The sequence below is a fragment of the Orycteropus afer genome, unplaced genomic scaffold (genome assembly GCF_000298275.1).
Source record: "Orycteropus afer afer isolate SDZICR_OR568_19922 unplaced genomic scaffold, OryAfe1.0 scaffold00542, whole genome shotgun sequence".
Classification (NCBI taxonomy): domain Eukaryota; kingdom Metazoa; phylum Chordata; class Mammalia; order Tubulidentata; family Orycteropodidae; genus Orycteropus; species Orycteropus afer.
The window spans coordinates 724837-730767 of record NW_006922129.1 but is presented as its reverse complement, the minus strand read 5'-3'; positions in this window follow the sequence as shown (position 1 = coordinate 730767).

The following is a 5931-nucleotide window of genomic DNA, read 5'->3' as shown; positions in this document are numbered from 1 at the left end:
GGAAGGAAGGTTGGGCAATCCTACTTCCGTAGTGATACTGCCTCGGAAACCCAAGGAGGGGTCGCTATGAGTCGGGGCCGACTCCACGGCACATAACAACAACAACAACAATCTCATGGGAAACACTGTAGTACTCCAGTGATCGCCATGCATTCTTCTAGGGAAGTGCTGTCCATCACTCAGGGAGCAATGCTGGGCTCCACACAGAAGCAGGAAGATGTAGATTCTTCATCTGGTTCCTCATTTAGCCCCTGGATCCTCTAGGCAGCTCTGTTAGAGTGAAGAAGCTTCGAACTGTTCCATAAGCTTAGCCTTTTGCCTCCTTCTAGTCTGTACTTCTTTCTACAACAACCTTCTCCATTTCAATCTGTTCTTATTTCAAGGTCGCTTACAACCCAGTAGGAAGAAAGTTTTTTTTTTTTTTTTTAATTCAATCAGAGTTGTGTCTATGGAAAATAGCTCCTATGGCAAGCACTGAATGCGTGCCATGTCCAAGCATCTGACACCCATCTTTTAGATAACCTTACCATAATATCAGCTCAAAAATACACATCAAACTCATTCATCTCTCCTTAACACATTATGGCACTTTGTGAAAATTGCAACCGCATCTTCCTTGCTTTCACTGATGGATGTTGGGCTATGATGTGCTCAACGTCATTTTTTCAGTTTCTTCTCTTTCTGCACTCAGCAGAGCAGATCCCACAGTCTGCCTTGACCCATACGAAAGTATGAGCTTGAACTTGCTAAATGATCTCTCACAGCGGGTGATGGAAAGTGCGATGGTTGATAGAAATGTCTCAGGTGTGCCCAGGACACCTGCCAGGCCTGCCGAACCTTAGACACACCGCCACACCTAACTTCCTCACTTTTCTATGTAAGGTCCCAGATAGACACTGACCACACTCAGTCGGTGTTTCTTCATGTTTTGCCACAAGAGGGAGGCTACCAGTTGGCTGGGATGCGAGAGTCAGATCTGGAGCCCACGTGGAGCTGGCTGAATGGAGCTTCTTTCTTCTGATATCTTGTAAATACTGAGGGAACCAGACACAACATTTGTATTGTTACAGACTGCGTCCTGAAATAAGGACTAGAAAGTCAGCTGTAGCTCAGAGAGAAATTTAATAAGAGGATAGTAACCTTGCAAAGTAGAGACACATGGGGCCGGAGGCAACGCCATGTGTTGTCTCCCCGAGCCTTATAGGTTTTTATAGTCATTTTTAAGGCCATGTTGTTGTTGTTGTTATGTACCATTGAGTCAGACCCGACTCATAGTGACCCCTCCTTGGGTTTCCGAGGTGGTATCCCTGTGAAGTAGATTGCCCAACCTTCCTTCCGAAGAGTGGCTGATGGGTTTGAACCGCCAGCCTTCTGGTTAGCAGTCAAGTGCCTTAGGTTCTATGCTACCAGAGCTCCTTTGAAGGCCATGGTGTACGTGATTACCGTGTGTAGGCTTTTTGTGAAGTCAGGAAGCAGAACAAGGTTGTGATAAATTCCTCAGCTTCCTTCAGGCTATGTACAGTCTGCTGTTTGCCCTTGGTTCGAGTCTTGGTCTCATCTTGGATTGGCCATCTTAGTTCATCAGGTGGCAAAGGAGGGCCAGGGGTGTGCAGGCTCCAAAACTGGTTAACGCTGGCCACAGAGAGTGAGCTGGAAGACATCTCAAGAATGGCCTGTTATTGTTGTTGTTGTTATGTGCTGTCAAGTTGGACCCAACTCATAGCGACCTCTCCTTGGGTTTCTGAGGCAGTATCACTACGGAAGTAGATTGCCCCATCTTCCTTCCAAGGAGTGGCTGGTGGGTTTGACCCGCCAGCCTTCTGGTTAGCAGTCAAGTGCTTTAGGCACTACGCTACCAGAGCTCCCGGCCTGTTATTAGGAAAGGCCATTTCAGTAGTAAATTTATATTTGCATTATTTTCTTTGCAGTGTCTCTTCCTTAGTCTCATGATCTAAGGAATGCAATTGCCCTGTCCTATGAGCTGCTCCTGTCTTGGTTTTATGGTCTTAGGAATGTGGTTGCAGGGGCAGGAGTCTTATGTGGAAAAAGATTAATATGGAACTCAGGTTAGAACACATATTCATTTCCCAGAAATTCTAATCTGTCTTACTATTACAGTATGTGTTTCTAAACCAAAAGAAAATTATTTTTATCTTACTTAGATTATTTGCACCTTTTCTTCCCTCTCAATTTCTCTGGAGTTGATCTGCCCAGTTGAATGACTGCAGAGAGCCCACTGCTCCACCTTTATGCTACTTTCTCTTTGCAGCTCAAACTCCTCCAGCCATTTTCAGTAATTCTCCATTGTCTTTCCTTTCTTGAGCCCCCACTCCCTGGGATCAGTGCAAGTCTTCACTTCATAGGGCCAATCAGGCCCTATTAGGCCTCCAGCTCCCTCTTTCTGATGACTTAAAAGAGTATCTCCTAACTTGGATTTTATCCAGTATAGTGAGTACCATGATCAGTGATGCAGGCTTTATGGGTAGTGTATCTGGATTCAAATCCCAGGTCCATCACTATCTGCTAATATCATGACTTCAAGCAAACTACTTCTTCTATGCTACAGCTCCCTTATCAGTAACATGGATAGTTTTATCATACAGTTTTTGTGAGCATTAAATGTTGTAACGTGTGCTTGGTGTAAATAGTTCTTGCTCAATAAACACAGTTTACTATAAGTAGCTGGTGCCCTCTCTTTGTGTCTTCATCCATCACTCGTGTGGTTTTTGACAACTTTTCTGGTCCAGCCAATGTCCTTCTCAGACCCCTGTGCTTCAGCCATTCCCAATTTCAAGGCATTATCCAGCCCCTTTTTCTATTATCTCCTTCTGGAAGACTTGTTTCATTTTTATCTAGCTTCTCTGAAGCTTTTTGAGCATTTTGTTCTGAAATCTTACCCTTATTCTGTGCCTTGATATCAAAAGCTTACCAGTACTGTGGAATTGGCTTCTAGCCTTGCTTTGCATGCAACAGTCTGCATAACTTGTACAAATTACTTATCCTGAGTCTGTTTCCTTATGTGCAAAATGGATTAGAGGAAATTTAAAGATCCAAGTAGCTGTAACAGCATGGAAAGGAAAGCAACTCTCTTTCCTTAGCATGGGTTAAGAAACTATGGCCTGCATTAACTGAGCACATTCTACATGCTGAGTGATCTCCTTGGCAACGGCTTGAGGTGAAGAGCAATAGGACATCGACCCTCCCTTAAGCAGCTTTAAAAATTCTCACAATCATGAGAAGACTCAGTGATGCAAATGAAGCCCCTGTGAGTAAGTCACTTGTTCACTGTGAAACAGTCAGTGACTGGCAGAGCCACAGTTTGAACCTAGGTCTGACTGACTCTAATGCTGGCATTTTCCACCCAACATCCCTGAACAGTGTGAGCCTGAAACCTTCTAATGTGTGCTCAGCCTCAGATGGGTGGGGACGTGGAGCTGAGAGGTCAGAACGTGCCAGGATGAGAACTGACTCTGACATCACTTTCTCTGTGTTGAGGCAGAGTGGGGAGGGGGGGAAAATGGAGGAGGAGGAAACCAGATGTGTTGCAGGATAGGATGAATGCATGAATGTCTGTGTATTTCTACTTGTGCCTTCTGTTGATCCTTTGGGGCTCTGATGATTTTCTTCCTGCTAACCCTCCTTTCACAGCCACTTGGGGGTTGCTCTCTTGAGCTTATGAAAAAAGCACATCTCTGCTTTCTATCCATAGCCCTCAGTCCACTAGCCCTTCTCTTACCTTGTAGTAGTCCTTGATGTCTTTCAGGGTCACCAAGAATACTTCTTCACTGGCCTTTTGAAGCTGGCTGTTTTTCCATCCTCCATCCCCACACCTGCCTCCAGGGTCCCATGGGATCAACCTTCCTGCCTTCACAACCAGAGGAAGCCAGGCCCGTCACTGTAGTGGGAAGTGAACGTGGGGAAGACTTCACTGGGCCTGGACAGTCTGGTGCATGGAAAGGTAAGAGACTAATGCTCTGAGGAAGTGGAGAGGACTGTGGGGCAGCAGAGGGTCAAGAAGGAAGACTTGATCACTAGAATCAACAGCTGCACGCGACTTCCTGGTCTCCAGTCTTTTTCTTCCGACCTTCCTCCAAACATTGCAAGCTGATACAGGAAGAAGGACTATACTTTATATGGTAGAAAGTGCAGGAAGAAGAATTTACTAGAAAATTCAGATAATAAACCAGCTTGGATCGGTGTAGAATAAAACTGGGATGCTGCCTCTGTGTTGCTAGTTCTTGGAGCCTTAACTTGTTGCTAAATTGAGTCTTTGCCAGACACGGGTGAGAAACGCATTTGCTGACAATTCACAGATATCACACAGTTTAAGCCTTCAATGTATTAAGAAATCATTAGTGCACATTTTTGTTTCCTCCAAATTTGTTTGTGAATGGGCTGGACCGGCTCTCGCTCCCTTCTCCCCATACTGTGTTATATCCCAGGCCCAGTGCAGTGTGTCTGACTCTGTGGGGACGTGTTTTCCTTCTAGCTCTGACTTTCTCCCTGTTAACCCTTCCCCAACCCTTGTTCCTCGCGGGCTCTCACTCTCCCCAAAACCAGCTGTGGAAGAGAGGGTGCTGAAACCCCAGGCCTCCACACTTCTTTCCACTCCCTGAACCCTGGATGCCCTGCTGCTTCAGGTCCTGGCTCATTTAGTCAACATATGGCTGTGGGAGGAGGCTGGTCTCATCTGGTGGGAAGATGAGGGACAAGGCGGGCATTGTTGGTGGAATAAAGAAGTGGAGTGAGAGCTCTGTTTCCCTTGGGGGCTTCTTGCCTGGCACAAATCCTCAGAAAGCTATTGTGAAAGAGAACTTTGTCTTTGTGCTTTAAGGCACTGTCAGAAGCTTAGAAATAATTAGGCATAGTGCCCCCCACCTCCAGTCCCCAGCACCAACCTCAGCCTCCCTTGATACCCACACTGACCCGGGGGCTGCAAACATCTGTAAATGAAGCCATTGAGGAAGGAGGAGAAATTTATGAAACTTTGAAAAATATCCCTGTTCCCTGATTCCTGCATATCTCCTAACTTTCTAGCCCCACTGCGGACATGTAGCCAAGGACTCTGACCACTTTTGCTGTCCTGTCTGCACAGCTCTGAGTGATGAGGTCACAGCTCTCTGTTTCTAAGGATATGAACATGCCATGAGTAAAGATGTACAGAATGGATCTGACCCAGTGGCTGTTCTTGAAGAAATGGTTTAGTAGAAGGTTCAGAGTCCGATTCTGTAGCCAGACCATCGTAGGTCATGTTCTACCTTCTACTCACTGACTTGAGTGAACCTTGCAAGGGATTTGACCTCTCTGTACCTTAGTTTCCTTGTTGTTGTTAGGTGCCATGGGTTGGTTCCAACTCATAGTGGCCCTGTGTACAACAGAGCAATCCATGCCACTGAAGGTCTTCCTCTTTGCCATTCATCCTCTATTTTACCCAGCATGATCTTCGCCAGGGACTGGTCCCTTCTGATCACATGGCCAAAGCATGAGAGACAGAGTATGGCCATTCTAGCTTCTAAGGAGGATTCCAGCTGTACTTCTTCGAAAATAGATTTGTTTGTTCTTCTGGTGGTCCATAGTGTTTTCAGTATTCTTCACCAACACCACAATTCAAAGGCATCAGTCCTTAAATCTTCATTGTCCAGCTCTCACAGGCATATGAGGTTATTGAAAATACCATGGCTTGGGTCAGGCACACCTTAGTCTTCAAAGTGACATTTTTGCTCTTTAACACTTTAAAGAGGTCTTTTGCAGCAAGTTTGTCCAATGCAATATGTCATTTGATTTCTTGACTGCTGCTTGTGACACTGGAAGCTATGCCACCAGTACTTCAAATAGCAGCAGGGTCACCCATGGTTGACAGGTTTCAGCAGAGCTTCCAGACTAAGACACACTAGGAAGAAGGACATAGCCAGGTCCACTCCAAAAAAAAAC